The sequence below is a fragment of the Arachis hypogaea genome, chromosome 13 (assembly GCF_003086295.3).
Source record: "Arachis hypogaea cultivar Tifrunner chromosome 13, arahy.Tifrunner.gnm2.J5K5, whole genome shotgun sequence".
Lineage (NCBI taxonomy): Eukaryota > Viridiplantae > Streptophyta > Magnoliopsida > Fabales > Fabaceae > Arachis > Arachis hypogaea.
In genome coordinates, this window is record NC_092048.1 from 53,765,483 (window position 1) to 53,782,436 (window position 16,954).

At 35.9% G+C, this 16,954-nt stretch overlaps 1 non-coding gene across 1 annotated transcript; it reads right to left on the reverse strand.

Moving 5' to 3' along the window:
* Positions 1-5,727: 5,727 nt before the first annotated feature.
* Positions 5,728-5,835, reverse strand: LOC112739945 (small nucleolar RNA R71). Its single transcript, XR_003170878.1, has one exon. It is a non-coding gene; the product is annotated as a small nucleolar RNA R71 (small nucleolar RNA).
* Between the last annotated feature and the right edge of the window lie 11,119 nt (positions 5,836-16,954).

Genomic DNA, 16,954 nt, shown 5'->3' on the forward strand with positions numbered 1-16,954 from the left:
AAATTTCTAATTTTATTTCGCTCTCATTTAATTTATTTATTAGTTGTTAATTAATTATTTAGTATTTTGTGGGATTTTACAAATTTTGATATTACTTTTTCCAATGCAATATTTAGAATCTAGAACGGAGTTAGAATATTTTCCAACAATTCTAAATCTTTAGGGATGAAGAACAAAAACTCAATCATGAATAAAGCATAAACCTCAAATAAAGTAAAACACTTAGATTAATAATCCATAAAAATATGAACAGAGCTCCTAACTTTAACAAAGGAGATTAGTAGCTCATGGTGCCAAGGAAAAATCCCAACAATGAATTGAAAATGGTTAAAGCAAGAGAAGTATGTGTCTCTTTTCTTTTTATACTAACCCTAAAAAAATAATTCAAAATTTAAACTAATTCAAAAAGAAACTAAATCAAATCTAATCTAATTCAGAATTAAAATATCACTGATTTGTAGATGTTTTGATTCAAGCACTTACAATATCAAGCAAAATAATGTACGTTATTTCTTTTTTAATGTTTGGTGTAAAAGAATCTTATTAACAACTGTTGTAAAAACATGTGAAACTTATTGTATTGAAATAACCAAGATTTTTTAAAAAACACACTTTAACTGGATTCTTAATTCAACATTGAAAATTAAAATGTATAAGTGAAATTTAAAATTTAAGAGTAAAATTGTCATAACAAAAAAAAAAGATACATACTTAGGTTTGCAAACTCAAGAAATTTTTGTGCGTGCATAGCTTCGAGGTTCAAAGCACATATGAAAGATGGCACATCAAAGGAATGTTAGCTTGCTACCGTGTTTATTGAAGCATGAGCTTTCGTGTCTGTGATCTTGTTCCCTTTGTCATTTTCTTCCAGCATGTCATTGTTGGCTAAGAACTATTTTTCACTGTCACTGTTGTTTACTTTTCATACTGTGTTGTTGGTGCGGAATTTGAGAATGTCCACAACTGAATTGACAAGTACACCTGATCGTCTAGATAATACCTCAGGTAAGTGAGGGTCGATCCCACAAGGACTGATAGATTGAGCAACAATATTCAAATGATTGGGTTATTTAGGAAAACAAAAAAGTTGGTTTTGTGGTTTTCAAAAGCATTAAATGGTAAATCAGAGAGTAAAGAAAGAAAATAAGAGAATTGGTGAGAAATCAATAAGAGAAACAGTTAAGGTATCGGAGATATTTACTTTTCTGGATTAAGTTTCTTACCAACTATTTTTAATCATGCATGATTCATTTCATGGCAAACTGTAGTTGACTAAACCCTAATGTCTTAGTGATTTAGTCTCCTCTAACCTTCATCAACTGCCAATGTCTTGGTCACTTGATTCCGATTAGATGGTTAAGTTCAAATCTAGTTTATGGCCACAAAAACCCTAATTATCCAAAGCTAAACAGATTATATGTCACGTATCTAGATTAGTCCAAGTAATTAGCAATTTAGGAGGAGTTTACTTTCAAGCTGTGTTTAGGTGAGAGACCTCTTCCAAGGGTCACAAGAACGCATCTAGATTAAGGATCATACTTTCGTTTCACCCAAATTCATAAAATGAAGAACGAAAGTAATTCTTAAAACTGAATTAATACATTAATTAAAATAGAAAAATAATAGTCTTAATTCACAGAAATAAACAGAGCTCCTAACCTTAACCAATGAGGTTTAGTGGCTCATGACTTATAGAAAAAACAAGGGTTTTGAAAAGTGTTACGTGTGGAAGTGCGAAGATTCCCCTGAAGGGTGAATCTTTTCCATTTTATGTCTAACCTAATTTTATTTGAAACTAAAATAAAATATTAAATCCTAAAACTAAAAGATATTGTTTGTAAATAAAAATTATAAAAATAAAGGATAAGATAACTAATAAAAGATAAATCCAACTAGATATGCTCCAAGAGTGCAAGTGTGGTCCGGACGCCTGGCGCACAAAGAGGCAGCAACATTTCTGGTTTATGAGGCTTGTTGTGCCCAGAGAGGCAGCTTCCAATCTTCTTTTTTTCTGCACAAAACTCTGCCAAAGTTCTCCGAATTTCACCTGAAATAAATAAAAACACTGAAACAGTCAAAGTAGCATCCAAAGACAATTTTTGTACTAAAATAAAATAAAACTTAATAAATTCTAACTGAAAATGACTAAAAAACAAGGGAAAAATAGGTACAAGATGCTCACGTATCACAATATCAAACTTGAACTGTTACTTGTCTTCAAGCAACTAAGACAATATAGGATTGAGAAAAGAGGAGAAAAACGCCTAAGGCTTGAGTTAGTAAAAGATTAGAATTAGTGGAAACAAGATTATTTAATATATCTACATTATCAATCAACTTGGACATTAATGACTCAAGTTCACCCAAGTTTTTAACTCAAGTCAAGAATGCAAAATCTACTCTATAACTAGTTCAAGTATTTTATGAAACACACCTAGAGTGCATAAACATAAAACTTCATAAATTATAAGAATTTATAAAATCTACAACTATCAAATTCAAGAAAGCAACAATAACATCTTAAGTAAGCAAGAATAAAGCATAAAACATCAAATTCATTAAAGAAAATTGAAAATTCAACTAGAGTTCATAAACTAAAATAGCAAACTAGAGAAAGTAACAAGAAATTCTAAGAAACTACAGTAGTAAAATAAAATATTATAAACTAAGAACTACAATTAAACAAACTAAAACCTAAAAACAAGAGATAAATTCACAAGAAACCCTTAAATTCTAGAAAAAAGTTGGAATTTCTTTGTTTAGAATTCAAGGTCCTAAACCCTAAAAAAGAAAGAAAATGAAAAAAATGAGTGTGTTGTGTGTCCCCCTCAAGACTTGTTTCAAATATGGCTTTAAAATGGTTTGAAATGGGCCAAATGGTCTCAAATTGCGAGTCACGTGCCATTTTAAATGGGGCACGCGCTAAATGTGGTGCATACGCACCTCATGCGTACGCATCTCAGCAGCTTTGCCAATTCTTAATTTCTTCATAAAATCTTCATTTTTGTATGCTTTTCTTCCATCTTTCCAAGTTCTTGTCTTCTAAACCTCACACAACGTAAACAACATACCAAGAAATTGAATAGAATAAAAGTAGAATTTATTTGATAATTCTAAAGGCCTAAAAAGCATATTTCAATTAATTAAGCATAACTAGGAGAAAATTCATAAAAGCATGAATTCACAAGGAATATGTACAAGTTAATAAATTCTACTCTTTTCAATTCAAAAATATCATAAAATATAAATTTATTAGATTTCTACAAATAAATTTTACACCTTCAACTGTATATGATATAACGTCACCATCAAAATATACTAATAAACTCACATTGCCTTCCATTATTCCGACGAAAATTTTGTTACACCTATCAAAACTAAAAATATTCGAGACACTGAAGTTCAAAGAAAGAAATGGTGAAAAACACAATTATGAGAGAAAAAAAAGTATGAATCTCTCATATGTTGGGTTATCTATTTTATATAAAAAGACAAAAAAATGTTTTTATTTATTCTTCATTATAAAATAGTCAACTTTAGTTACAAATAATATTATATTATTACTATTTCACATACAACTAAAAACTAAATTGTCAAATCAATCTGCTAAAGAGTGCTTCTCTCTCTTTGCGAATCGTTGCATCAGATCAACTGCTTCTAACATTGTGCATAGTCACTTTTGCGAAAAAATACTTTCTTCTAACTTTTTGCAACTAAAAGGTTGCGTTTTTAATTAAAAAAACACCTAAAAAGCATCTTGCTATTAGCAAAAAAAAATTTACAATTAAAAAAAAAACACCTAAAAATTATCTTGTTATTAGCAAAAAAAAAAAAAGATTTTAAAATTTTAAAAAAACATCTCACTCTTACACTCTATGCCAGATAAGTTGAATTCAAACACAAAATTATATTAAATCTTTTGGCGATGAATGAGAAGGCCAAAACCACCACACCCAGACATAACACCCTCCGACCTTATCTCGGGGCATAACTCCAAAAATATTTTCATATTAAAATTTTTTGGCCAAAAAACTCTCGGACACCAAATGACAAATGTCCAAATCCCAAATAATCTGAGACAAGGTATTAGTATGAGAAAATATATATATGAATAAAGTATTATTTTAGTTCTCAATATTTGAGTCAGATATTTATTTAGTCTATAATATTTTAAATGTCTTATTTCAATCCAAAAGAATTTTAAACGGGTTCAATATTATCCCACATTTAAAATTAACATAAAAAATTAACATTTAAAAACTAATATAACATTTGATTTCAATACAGAAATAAAATTGACCCACTAATAATTATTAATGTAAATTTTTTTTGTTAATTATTCGAATCAAATTTAACGGTAAGATAACATTACATCCGTTTGGAACATTTTAAAATTGAAATAGAATGTTTGAAACATTAGATTTCGACCTCAACATTAGAGACCAAAATAGTACTTAGTCTTATATATCTTACATTTCCAGAAAGCAGTTTGTAGTCCACATGATCAGTCTCATTCTTGTTGAGTTCTTGGAATTTATCCCAAATTGATCCAATAAAAGAATACATTTCATCACCTTTCAAACTTTCCTGCAATACTATGAGTTGAATTACATAATTACCGTATATTATATAGTACAAGTTAAATGATACACAACGGAAGTACCAAGCATCAAGCATATAGAGCTTTGTTCAGCTCATGTCTTTTTCAAAACTTAATTTCAAAATCTTTTCTAACTTCCCATCTTTTCAAATTTGATTTTCAAATCTTTTTCAATTAACTACTTGACTTTTTGTTTGATTTTAAAAGTTTACTATTTCAATCATATCTTTTTCAAAACTACCTAACTAATTCTCTCTCTAAATTTTCGAAAATCACCTTCCTCTTTTTCAAAATTCCTTTTTAATTAACTATTTGTTTTAAATTTTAATTTGATTTAATTTTATTTTTTTCTTAATTTTCAAATTCTAACCAAAATTCAAAATAAAAACAAAAATATTTTTCTTTTCTTTTCAATTATTTTCGAAAATTCTTCTCTCTCACCTCCTTCTAATTATTTATTTATCTACTAACACTTCTCTTTCTTAAAAATTCGAACCCACTCCCTCTTTTTGTGTTCAAATTTCTTTTCTTCTTCTACTCACATAAAGGAATCTCTATACTGTGACATAGAGGATTCTATATTTTCTTTTCTGTTTTCTTCTTTTTCATATGAGCAGGAACAAGGATAAGAACATTCTCGTTGAAGCTGATCCTGAACCTGAAAGGACTCTGAAGAGGAAGCTAAAGCACAACTCTCTGGAGAAAATCTGACAGAAATTTTCGAAAAAGAAGGAGACATGGCCAAAAATAATAATGCAAGGAAGATGCTTGGTGACTTTACTGCACCAAATTCCAATTTGCATGGAAGAAGCATCTCAATCCCTGCCATTGGAGCAAACAATTTTGAGCTAAAGCCTCAATTAGTTTCTCTGATGCAACAGAACTGCAAGTTTCATGGACTTCCATCAGAAGATCCTTTTCAGTTCTTAACTGAATTCTTGCAGATCTGTGATACTGTTAAGACCAATGGGGTTGACTCCGAGGTCTACAGGCTTACGCTTTTCCTGTTTGCTGTAAGAGACAGAGCTAGAATATGGTTGGACTCTCAACCTAAAGATAGCCTAAACTCTTGGGATAAGCTGGTCACGGCTTTCTTAGCCAAGTTATTTCCTCCTCTAAAGCTTAGCAAGCTTAGAGTGGATGTTTAAACCTTCAAACAGAAAGAAGGTGAATCCCTCTATGAAGCTTGGGAGAGATATAAGCAACTGACCAAAAAGTGTCCTTCTGACATGCTTTCAGAATGGACCATCCTGGATATATTCTATGATGGTCTATTTGAATTATCAAAGATGTCATTGGACCATTCTGTAGGTGGATCCATTCACCTAATGAAAATACCTGCAGAAGCTCAGGAACTCATTGACATGGTTGCAAATAACCAGTTCATGTACACCTCTGAAAGGAATCCTGTGAGTAATGGGATGCCTCAGAGGAAGGGAGTTCTTGAAATTGATACTCTGAATGTCATATTGGCTCAGAATAAAATATTGACTCAGAAAGTCAATATGATTTCTCAGAGTATGAATGGATTGCAAGCTGCATCCAATAGTACTCAAGAGGCATCTTCTGAAGAAGAAGCTTATTATCCTGAGAACCCTGCAATAGCAGAGGTGAATTACATGGGGGAACCCTATGGGAATACCTATAATTCCTCATGGAGAAATCATCCAAATTTCTCATGGAAGGATCAACAAAAGCCTCAACAAGGCTTAATAATGGTGGAAGAAACAGGTTTAACAATAATAAGCCTTTTCCATCATCCACTCAGCAACAGACAGAGAATTCTAAGCAGAATCCATCTAGCTTAGCAAATATAGTCTCTGATCTATCTAAGGCCACTTTAAGTTTCATGAATAAAATAAGGTCCTCCATTAGAAATTTGGAGGCACAAGTGGGCCAGCTGAGTAAAAGGGTCACTGAAACTCCTCCTGGTACTCTCCCAAGCAATACAGAAGAGAATCCAAAAAGAAAGTGCAAGGCCATTACCTTACTTGGTGTGGCCAAACCCAAAGAGGAGGGGGACGACGTGAATCCTAGTGAGGAAGACCTCCTGGGACGCTCAGTGACCAATAAGGAGTTTCCCTTTGAGGAACCAAAGGAATCTGAGGCTCATCTAGAGACCATAGAGATTCCAATGAACCTCCTTCTGCCCTTCATGAGCTCTGATGAGTATTCATCCTCTGAAGAGGATGAAGACATTATTGAAGAGCAAGTTGCTAAGTACCTTGGTGCAATCATGAAGCTGAATGTCAAATTATTTAGTAATGAGACTTGGGAAGATGAACCTCCCTTGCTCACCAATGAATTAAATGCATTGGATAGGCATAAATTACCTCAAAAGAAACAGGATCCTGGTAAATTCCTAATTCCCTGTAACATAGGCACCATGACCTTTGAGAAGGCTCTGTGTGACCTGGGGTCAGGAATAAACTTAATGCCACTCTCTGTAATGGAGAAACTTGGGATCTTTGAGGTGCAAGCTGCTAGAATCTCTTTAGAGATGGCAGACAACTTAAGAAAACAGGCTTATGGACAAGTAGAGGACGTGTTAGTAAAGGTTGAAGGCCTTTACATCCCTGCTGATTTCATAATCCTAGACACTGGGAAGGATGAGGATGAATCCATCATCCTTGGAAGACCCTTCCTAGCCACAGCAAGAGCTGTGATTGATATGGACAGAGGAGAATTGGTCCTTCAACTGAATGAGGACAACCTTGTGTTTAAAACTCAAGGATCTCCTTCTGTAACCATGGAGAGTAAGCATGAAAAGCTTCTCTCACTGCAGAGTCAACCAAAGCCCCCACAGTCAAACTCTAAGTTTGGTGTTGGGAGGCCACAACCAAACTCTAAGTTTGGTGTTGAACCCCCACATTCAAACTCTAAGATTGGTGTTAGGGGGTTCCAACAATGCTCTGAATATCTGTGAGGCTCCATGAGAGCTCACTGTCAAGCTATTGACATTAAAGAAGTGCTTGTTGAGAGGCAATCCAATGTTATTTAATTATATTTATTTATTTTCTATTGTTATTTTATGTGTTTTTTAGGTTGATGATCATGTGGAGTCACAAAAACTACTGAAAAATAAAAAATAGAATGAAAAACAGCTTTAAAAATAGCTCACCCTGGAGGAAGAACTTACTGGCGTTTAAACACCAGTAAGAAGCATCAAACTGGCGTTTAACGCCAGAAAGAAGCATCAAGCTGGCGTTAAACGCCAGAAACAAGCTCCAAACTGGCGTTTAACGCCGGAACAGAGCATGAAAGTGGCGTTAAACGCCAGAAACAGGGCTATATTTGGGCGTTTAACGCCAAAAACAAGCAGCAAGCTGGCGTTTAACGCCAGACATGCATGCTAAGGGCGTTTTACATGCCTAATTGGAGCAGGGATGTTAAGTCCTTGACCCCACTGGATCTGTGGACCCCACAGGATCCCCACCTACCACACCTCTTCTCCTCTCCTCTTCACACCTTTCCATAACACTCTTCCCCAAAATAACCTCCACCAATTACCTCCATTACTCCTCCAAAACCATCATATAACCCACCTACACCCACCCAATCAAATTCAAACCATCACTCCTTCCTTTTCACACATCATAACCACAAAAAAACCCCTTGGCCAAACCATTCACACACCTCCATCTTCTTCTTCGTCTACTACTTTCTTTCTTCTTTTGCTCGAGGACAAGCAAACCTTCTAAGTTTGGTGTGGTAAAAGCGTTGCTTTTATTTTTCCATAACCATTTACGACATCTAAGGCCAGAGAAACCTCTAGAAAGAGGAAATGGAAGGCAATTGCTTCCACCTCCAAGTCATGGGAGATGGAGAGATTCATCTCAAAAGCCCATTACTAAGAAAATGATGGAGCAAACAAGAGAGCCCACTCATGGACCTCAACAAGAGCATGAGGAAATTCCTCATCATGAAATCCCCGAGATACCTCAAGGGATGCACTTTCCTCCACAAAACTATTGGGAGCAAATTAACACTTCCCTAGGAGAATTAAGTTCTAACATGGGACAACTAAGGGTGGAGCACCAAGAGCATTCCATCCTCCTCCATGAAATTAGAGAAGATCAAAGAGCTATGAGGGAGGAGCAACAAAGGCAAGGAAGAGACATTAAGGAGCTAAAGCACTCCATAAGATCTTCAAGAGGAAGAACTATCCGCCATCACTAAGGTGAACCCGTTCCTTAATTTCCTTGTTCTTTATTTTCTGTTTTTCGAAAATTTTGCTTTATGTTTTATTTATGTTTGTGTCTTATTACATGATCATTAGTGTTTAAATGTCTATATCTTAAAGCTATGAATGTCCTATGAATCCATCACCTCTCTTAAATGAAAACTGTTCTAAAAACAAAAGAACAAGAAGTACATGGTTTCGAATTCATCCTTGAAATTAGTTTAATTATTTTGATATGGTGACAATACTTTTTATTTTCTGAATGAATGTTTGAACAGTGCATATGTCTTTTGAATTTGTGGTTTATGAATGTTAAATATGTTGGCTCTTGAAGAATAAGGAAAAAGGAGAAATGTTATTTGATGATCTGAAAAATCATAAAAATAATTCTTGAAGCAAGAAAAAGAAGTGAATACAAAAGCTTGTGAAAAAAAAAAGAAAAAAAATGGCGAAAAGAAAAGAAAAAGAAAAAGCAAGCAGAAAAAGCCAAAAGCTCTTTAAACTAAAAGGCAAGAGCAAAAAGCCAATAGCCCTTAAAACCAAAAGGCAAGGGTAATAAAAAGGATCTAAGGCTTTGAGCATCAGTGGATAGGAGGGCCCAAAGGAATAAAATCCCGGCCTAAGCGGCTAAACCAAGCTGTCCCTAACCATGTGCTTGTGGCGTGAAGGTGTCAAGTGAAAACTTGAGACTGAGCGGTTAACATCAAGGTCCAAAGCAAAAAAAAGAGTGTGCTTAAGAACCCTGGACACATCTAATTGGGGACTTTAGCAAAGCTGAGTCACAATCTGAAAAGGTTCACCCAGTTATGTGTCTGTGGCATTTATGTATCCGGTGGTAATACTGGAAAACAAAGTGCTTAGGGCCACGGCCAAGACTCATAAAGTAGCTATGTTTAAGAATCAACATACTGAACTAGGAGAATCAATAACACTATCTGAATTCTGAGTTCCTATAGATGCCAATCATTCTGAACTTCAAGGGATAAAGTGAGAAGCCAAAACTATTCAAGAGGCAAAAAGCTACTAGTCCTGCTCATCTGATTGGAGCTAAGTTTCATTGATATTTTGGAATTTATAGTATATTCTCTTCTTTTTATCCTATTTGATTTTTAGTTGCTTGGGGACAAGCAACAATTTAAGTTTGGTGTTGTGATGAGCGGATAATTTATACGCTTTTTGGCATTGTTTTTACATAGTTTTCAGTATGATTTAGTTAGATTTTAGTATATTTTCATTAGTTTTTAAATAAAAATCACATTTCTGGACTTTACTATGAGTTTGTGTGTTTTTCTATGATTTTAGGTAATTTCTGCCTGAGAGGGACCTGAGCAAAAATCAGATTCAGAGGTTGAAGAAGGACTATAGATGTTGTTGGATTCTGACCTCCCTAAACTCAAAGTGGATTTTCTAGAGCTACAAGAGTCTAAATGGCGTGCTCTCAATTGCGTTGGAAAGTAGACATCCAGGGCTTTCCAGCAATATATAATAGTCCATACTTTGCCCAAGTTTAAACGACGCAAACTGGCGTTCAATGCCAGCTCGCTGCTCTATTCTGGAGTTAAACGCCAGAAACAGGTTATAAACTGGTGTTTAACTCCAAGGAAGACCTCTGCACATGAAAGATTCAATGCTCAGTCCAAGCACACACCAAGTGGGCCCGGAAGTAGATTTCTGCATCATTTACTCACTTCTGTAACCCTAGTAACTAGTTTAGTATAAATAGAACTTTTTACTATCATGTTAAGGGTCGAATCTTTGGATTATCTTTTGATCCTTTGATCACGTTTTGGAGGCTGGCCATTCGGCCATGTTTGGACCTTGTTCTTATGTATTTTCAACGGTAGATTTTCTACACACCATAGATTAAGGTGTGGAGCTCTGCTGTTCCTCATGAATTAATGCAAAGTACTACTGTTTTTCTATTCAATTGAGACCTATTTCTTCTCTAAGATATTCATTCGCACTCAAGAACATGATGAATGTGATGATTATGTGACACTCATCATTCTCACTTATGAACGCGTGCCTAACAAACACTTCCGTTCTACATGAAAACAAGCTTGAATGTGTATCTCTTAGCCTCCTGATCGTGGATCAGAGTCTTCGTGGTATAGGCTAGAACTATTGGCGGCCATTCTTGAGGTCCGAAAAGTCTAAACCTTGTCTGTGGTATTCCGAGTAGGATCTGGGAAGGGATGGCTGTGACGAGCTTCAAACTCGCGAGTGCTGGGCGTAGTGACAGACGCAAAAGGATTACTGAATCCTATTCCAACATGATCGAGAACCGACAGATGATTAGCCGTGCGGTGACAACACATTTTGGACCATTTTCACTGAGAGGACGGGAAGTATCTATTGACAACGGTGATGCCCAATATACAGCTTGTCATAGAAAGGAGTGGGAATGATTGGATGAAGACAGCAGGAAAGCAGAGGTTTAGGAGGAACGAAAGCATCTCTATACGCTTATCTAAAATTCTCACCAATGAATTACATAAGTATCTCTATCCCATTTTATGTTTTATTTATCTTTTAATTATTAAAACTCTATAACCATTTGAATCCGCCTGACTGAGATTTACAAGGTGACCATAGCTTGCTTCAAGCCGGCAATCTCCGTGGGATCGACCCTTACTCACGTAAGGTTTATTACTTGGATGACCCAGTGCACTTGCTGGTTAGTTGTGCGAAGTTGTGATAAAGTGTGTGAATTACGTTCCGAGCACCAAGTTTTTGGCGCCGTGGTTAAGGATCACAATTTCGTGCACCACCTCCATTGTAAGTATCTCTTAATTACTACTCTTTATAGTTACAATTTTGATACTCTTTCTTGTAATTAAAGTCATAGTGTTAATATATATACTTTTTGCAATTTTACTTTTTTGTTGATGATTTTGATGATTGATGATTGTTATATGCTTGGTTGAGTTGCTATTGTTGCTTTTGATCATTTGTTGCTCATAGTTTCAAGCATTTTCTCAATTTTGTCATGATTTATATTTTTGCCCACCAAATGTTTGTGAAAATGTCAATTTTGATTATGGGCTAAATTTCCACCTCTTGGCTTGGGAAAAATGAGCAATTGGGATCCTAGAGTTGGAATGTGTAACATTTAGTGATGATTCTTGGATTGTTAATTATTCTTGTTTCCACTAACGCTCACTTAACCTACTCTCCAATGTGAGGGTTAACTAAGTGAGATTAATCCATTACAAATTCATAGTTGTAGTTCCAACAAGAAAATGATTGCCTAGCTCATCCCAAGCCAAGATTCCACTTATGTTTTGAATCACACACACACATACATACATCAATCACTTTTATAGCTTACTTATTCATATTACATAGCTAGTTCTTTAATTCCTTTATTAGTTCATTACTTGTAATTTTGAATGTTCTTTTATTCCTTTAATTATTTATCTCTTTATTGAAATCTTGTTGCCTTCACAACCGAAATTGTGCACTCATTGATCACTAGTCCTTGGGAGATGACCCGGGAATTAAAACTCCCGATTTATATTTATTTTGAAGAGTGACAACCTTTGTACTTCCAAACTTTTGGGGAAGATTGTTTGTTGGTTGGGAACTATGCTATCAACGTAATTATTTTTGTGAGAATTCTTAACCGACGATCATCCTCCTACTAAATTTTTGGCACCGTTGCCGGGGATACTAAGTGTAATGAGTGCTATAGTTTTGGTTGTTGTGAATATGTGAATAGTGTGAATACTTGATTTTTGTTTGTTACTTAACACTAATTGGTAGATGGTGCCTCTATCTAACTAGTAGTAGTAACTAACGTTTTTATTTGTTTAGTCCTAGGTAAATAGATATAGTTAGGGTATATATTCATCTATTTATTACTTTTGTTAATATCATTGAGTCTTAACTTTTCTTTTCACCATGAGCTATCACCCTTTTGGCTTGGAGTTTGGTTGTTATCATGTTGTAGGGGATGATAATACCAACATCGGGTTGCATCAAAATATGGGAGGCCAATTTGATGGAGAGTCGCAAGCAAGCAATTCTTGGCAACAAGGACCTTCACATGGACCCTATGATCCTAATGCCTATCAACCTCTCATATCTAGAGGAACCCACAATCATTACAATTTTGCCCCTCCACATGTTCATGCTCCATATCCCCTACATGAGACACAACCACTATACTCTCAAGTCCCTTTGCCATTCCCACCACCAACTCCTCTTCATTTACCTTACCAATCACCGCACTTGAAGCAACCTAACCTTCACCATCATCCCACTCACTTCAACCTTCCTCATGAGGAGAACAATCTTCAAGCCTACATTCAAGAACAACAGGAATTTTAAAGGAAACAAGACAATTGCATGGCAATTCTTGCCAAGGTCTTGTCCTGTTTAACACTTCCCTCTACCTCTAATAACCTTACTCCTTTACAACTTGTGACACCCATTAGCCCACCGTTACCGCCTCCTTCAACCCTCAAGTCTAGCATCGATGCTATAATTTCAAAAGGAGGCGAGCCACTTGAGAAGATAAACCCTCAATCCACTTTTGCCAAAGAGGAGCCTAATGATGAATTGATTGATAGGGAAGAGAACTCCGTTGAAGATGGAGAAAAGGGAAAACTCATAGTAGACACCCAACATGAGCTCCGAGAAGGTTTAATTGTTGATGGGAGCTCAAGAGTGAGAGAATTTGATGACGATGATGAAAGTACCTTGATAAACCCCAACTTTGTGGTTTATATTGTGTAGAATTTGGGGGGTTTTTGTCAATATTTCTCACACTTATTCACAAGAAATGCATGGTTTTGTGTTCCCTTCCTAATATTGCTCCATGATGAAAAACATGCTTATTTTGCCTTAAAATTGCTATTTTTAATCCTCTTTTATTGCCATTCGATGCCGTGATGTATTTGTTGAGTGATTTCAGGAATTATAGGACAAGAATGGCCTGGAAGAGAGAAAGAAAGCATGCACAAGAGGAAGGAACATGAAGATTTGAATTTTGGGAATTCCAGCATGGGCGCGCACGCGCACTTCACGCGCACGCGTGGATGTGGATAGCTGGAAGCAGCACGCAAGGATGGACGCATCTGTGTAGATCAGAGAAATCCCACCGACGCACGCGCGCATATGGCGCGCACGCATGGATCACAGAAACAATCGGCGCGCACGCACGCATGGTGCGCACGCGCGGAAAGCTGTACATGACCTCATTAAAGGAAATCATGCCTGGCGATTTCTGAGGCTCATCAGGCCCAAATTCAAGCTGCTTCTGCATGAAAAAGACCCAAGGATGCTAGGGGAAAGGGGGGATCAATCATTTTACACATAGACATAATTTTCAGCTAGTTTTGGTTCTTTTTCTTCTAGAGAGAGAAATCCTTGTTCCTCTCTAGATCTAGCTTTAATTTGATCTTCCCTTGTTGAATTCTGAAATGGATCTTGTTAATTACTAGTTTTAATTGTTTAATTTGAAATTCTCTAGTATATTTGTGTTAGATCTTGTGTTAGTTTTATGTCTCCTTGTTATTTGTCATTTTATACCTATTTCATGAATCTTGTAGCTCTTGATTTGTTATTGTTGCATTGATGATTTCCATGATTAATTGTGTTGTTTGAGTGATTGTATGTTGATAATTGTTAGTGGGTACTTGTTAGTTTCAATTTAATTGCAATTTGAATATGTCTTTTATTAATGCTTACCATGTGTTTGATGAAATGTTTCCTTTGATTATGGAGTAGTCCTTTTTACTCTTGGCCTAGACTAAGGGAATTGGTTAAGCTTGAGTCATTGGGTCTAATGGATTTGATGATTTGGGAACCCTTAGTGGTTAATTTGATAGCCATTGACACTAGCCTACTATCAAGTTAATTGGTAGTTAGGTTGGACCTTATGGGTTGATGTTGACCAAACCATTTAACATACTTCAAGTATAGAAGTAAACTTAATGAGTTTGGTTCCTCATAATTGTCAAGATATGGTTATTAGACAAGGATGGTGACCCCAATTCCCACGTCTAGCCAAGAGTTGCTTTTATTATTCATATTTGAAAACCCAAATTCTAATTGTCTTGTCTTAGTTATAGTTATTGTTTAGTTTTAGAGTAGAATTATATTGAATGTTATCTTCTTAGTTGGAATTGCTCATATCTTGCTTAGTTATTTGAATAGTTTCTTGCATTTTAAGATTACTTGCTTGTTAAGATCCCTAGTTTAATTTCTTGTTCATGACTCACAACCCCGGATTTCTAACCAATGTTGAAGCACATGTTTGCCCATTCCTTATGAGACGACCCGAGGTTTTAATACTTCGGTTACTTTTATTGGGGTTGAACTTGTGACAACCAAATTCCCTTCTAAATTTGATACTCGAAGATTGTTGTTGGGAAGAGCTATACTTGCAACGGGATTTTATTGAGAAATTCTATACCAACATAGTCCACGGGGGCCATCATACCTCACCAATCCCTCATGACCAAGAGGATAGACTACCACACCAAGAAGCAAGGGAAGATTTGAAGCCTCTTCCACCTCATGTTAAATATGCATTTCTTGATGAGGAACATAAATTTTTGGTGATAGTTGCAACCGATCTAGTCAAGAATTAACTAACTCGCCTCTTGGAAGCAGACATCATCTATCCCATCTCTAACAGTGAGTGGGTGAGTCCGGTCTAAGTGGTGCCAAATAAATCAGGGGTAACCGTGGTAAAAATGAAAAGTGGAGAGCTTGTTGCAACTCGAATTCAAAATACTTGGCAGGTGTGTATTGATTACCATCGTCTAAATCAAGCAACGCGGAAGGGCCATTACCCGTTGCCATTTATTGATCAAATGTTGGATCACTTGGCAAGTAAATCCCATTACTGCTTCTTGGATGGATATACTGGATACTTCCAAATTCACATAGCTCCTGAAGATTAGGAGAAAACTACCTTCACTTGTCCCTTTAGAACGTTTGCATATAAAAGAATGACGTTTGGCTTATGCAATGCACCGGCAACGTTCCAAAGGTACATGACAAGCGTTCTCTTGGATCTAGTAGAGAATTGCATGGAAGTATTCATGGACGATTTCAGTGTTTATGGTAGCTCCTTTGATGATTGTTTAGCGAACTTAGCTAGGGTACTAGAACGATGCACCAATACCAACCTTTTATTGAACTTTGAGAAATATCATTTTATGGTGAAGCAAGGCATAGTATTGGCTCATATTGTATCTAGAGACGGAATTTCTGTCGACCCCGCTAAGATTGATGTCATTTTGAGTTTACCTTACCCCTCCTCGGTGAGAGAGATCCGTTCCTTTCTTGGTCATGCAGGTTTTTACCGTCGATTTATCAAGAATTTGAGCCAAGTTGCCTTACCCCTCTCCCGCCTACTTCTAAAGGATGTGGAGTTCCATTTCAATAAGGATTGCAAAAAGGCTTTTGATAAAATAGATGGTTGAATCAAAATAATTCCTTTCAAGTTCTATTTATTTTGAGGGCAATATGAATATTCTATTATGTTCCATCAACACATTAAAAAGATTATATGAGATATCTTCCGTGATTGAAGGAAGCGTTGACCACAACCCCTATTGTGCGAGGCCCGAATTAGAACCAACCTTTCAAGATCATGTGTGATGCCTCGAATCACATTGTAGGTGCCGCCTAGCACAGCACGATGGTAACGCTCCTTACACTATAGCATATGCTTCAAAAATTTTAGATTCGGCCCAGTCAAATTACACCACTACCGAAAAAGAGCTTTTAGCCATTATTTTTGTGCTAGATAAGTTTTGACCTTATTTGCTAGGCTCTAAAGTAGTAGTGTAATCGGACCATGCCTCTTTGAAATATTTGCTGAAGAAAAAAGAGTCAAAGCCTAGGCTAATTATGTGGATATTGCTTTTGCAAGAATTTGACTTGGAGATCAAGGATAGAAGTGGGTCCCAAAATTTGGTAGAGGACCATTTGAGTCAGCTTGAACATTTAACTTTGGACCCTACTCCTATCAATGACTCATTCTCCTTAGATACCTTGCAAGCAATATCCCAAAGTGCTCCCTAGTTTGCCCCGATTGCTAATTATTTAGTCGCTCACATTTTTTCCCCACAATTTTCGAAGCATCAAAGGGATCAATTAAAGAGTGATGCTAAGTATTACCTTTGGGATGATCCACATCTGTGGAGGTGTAG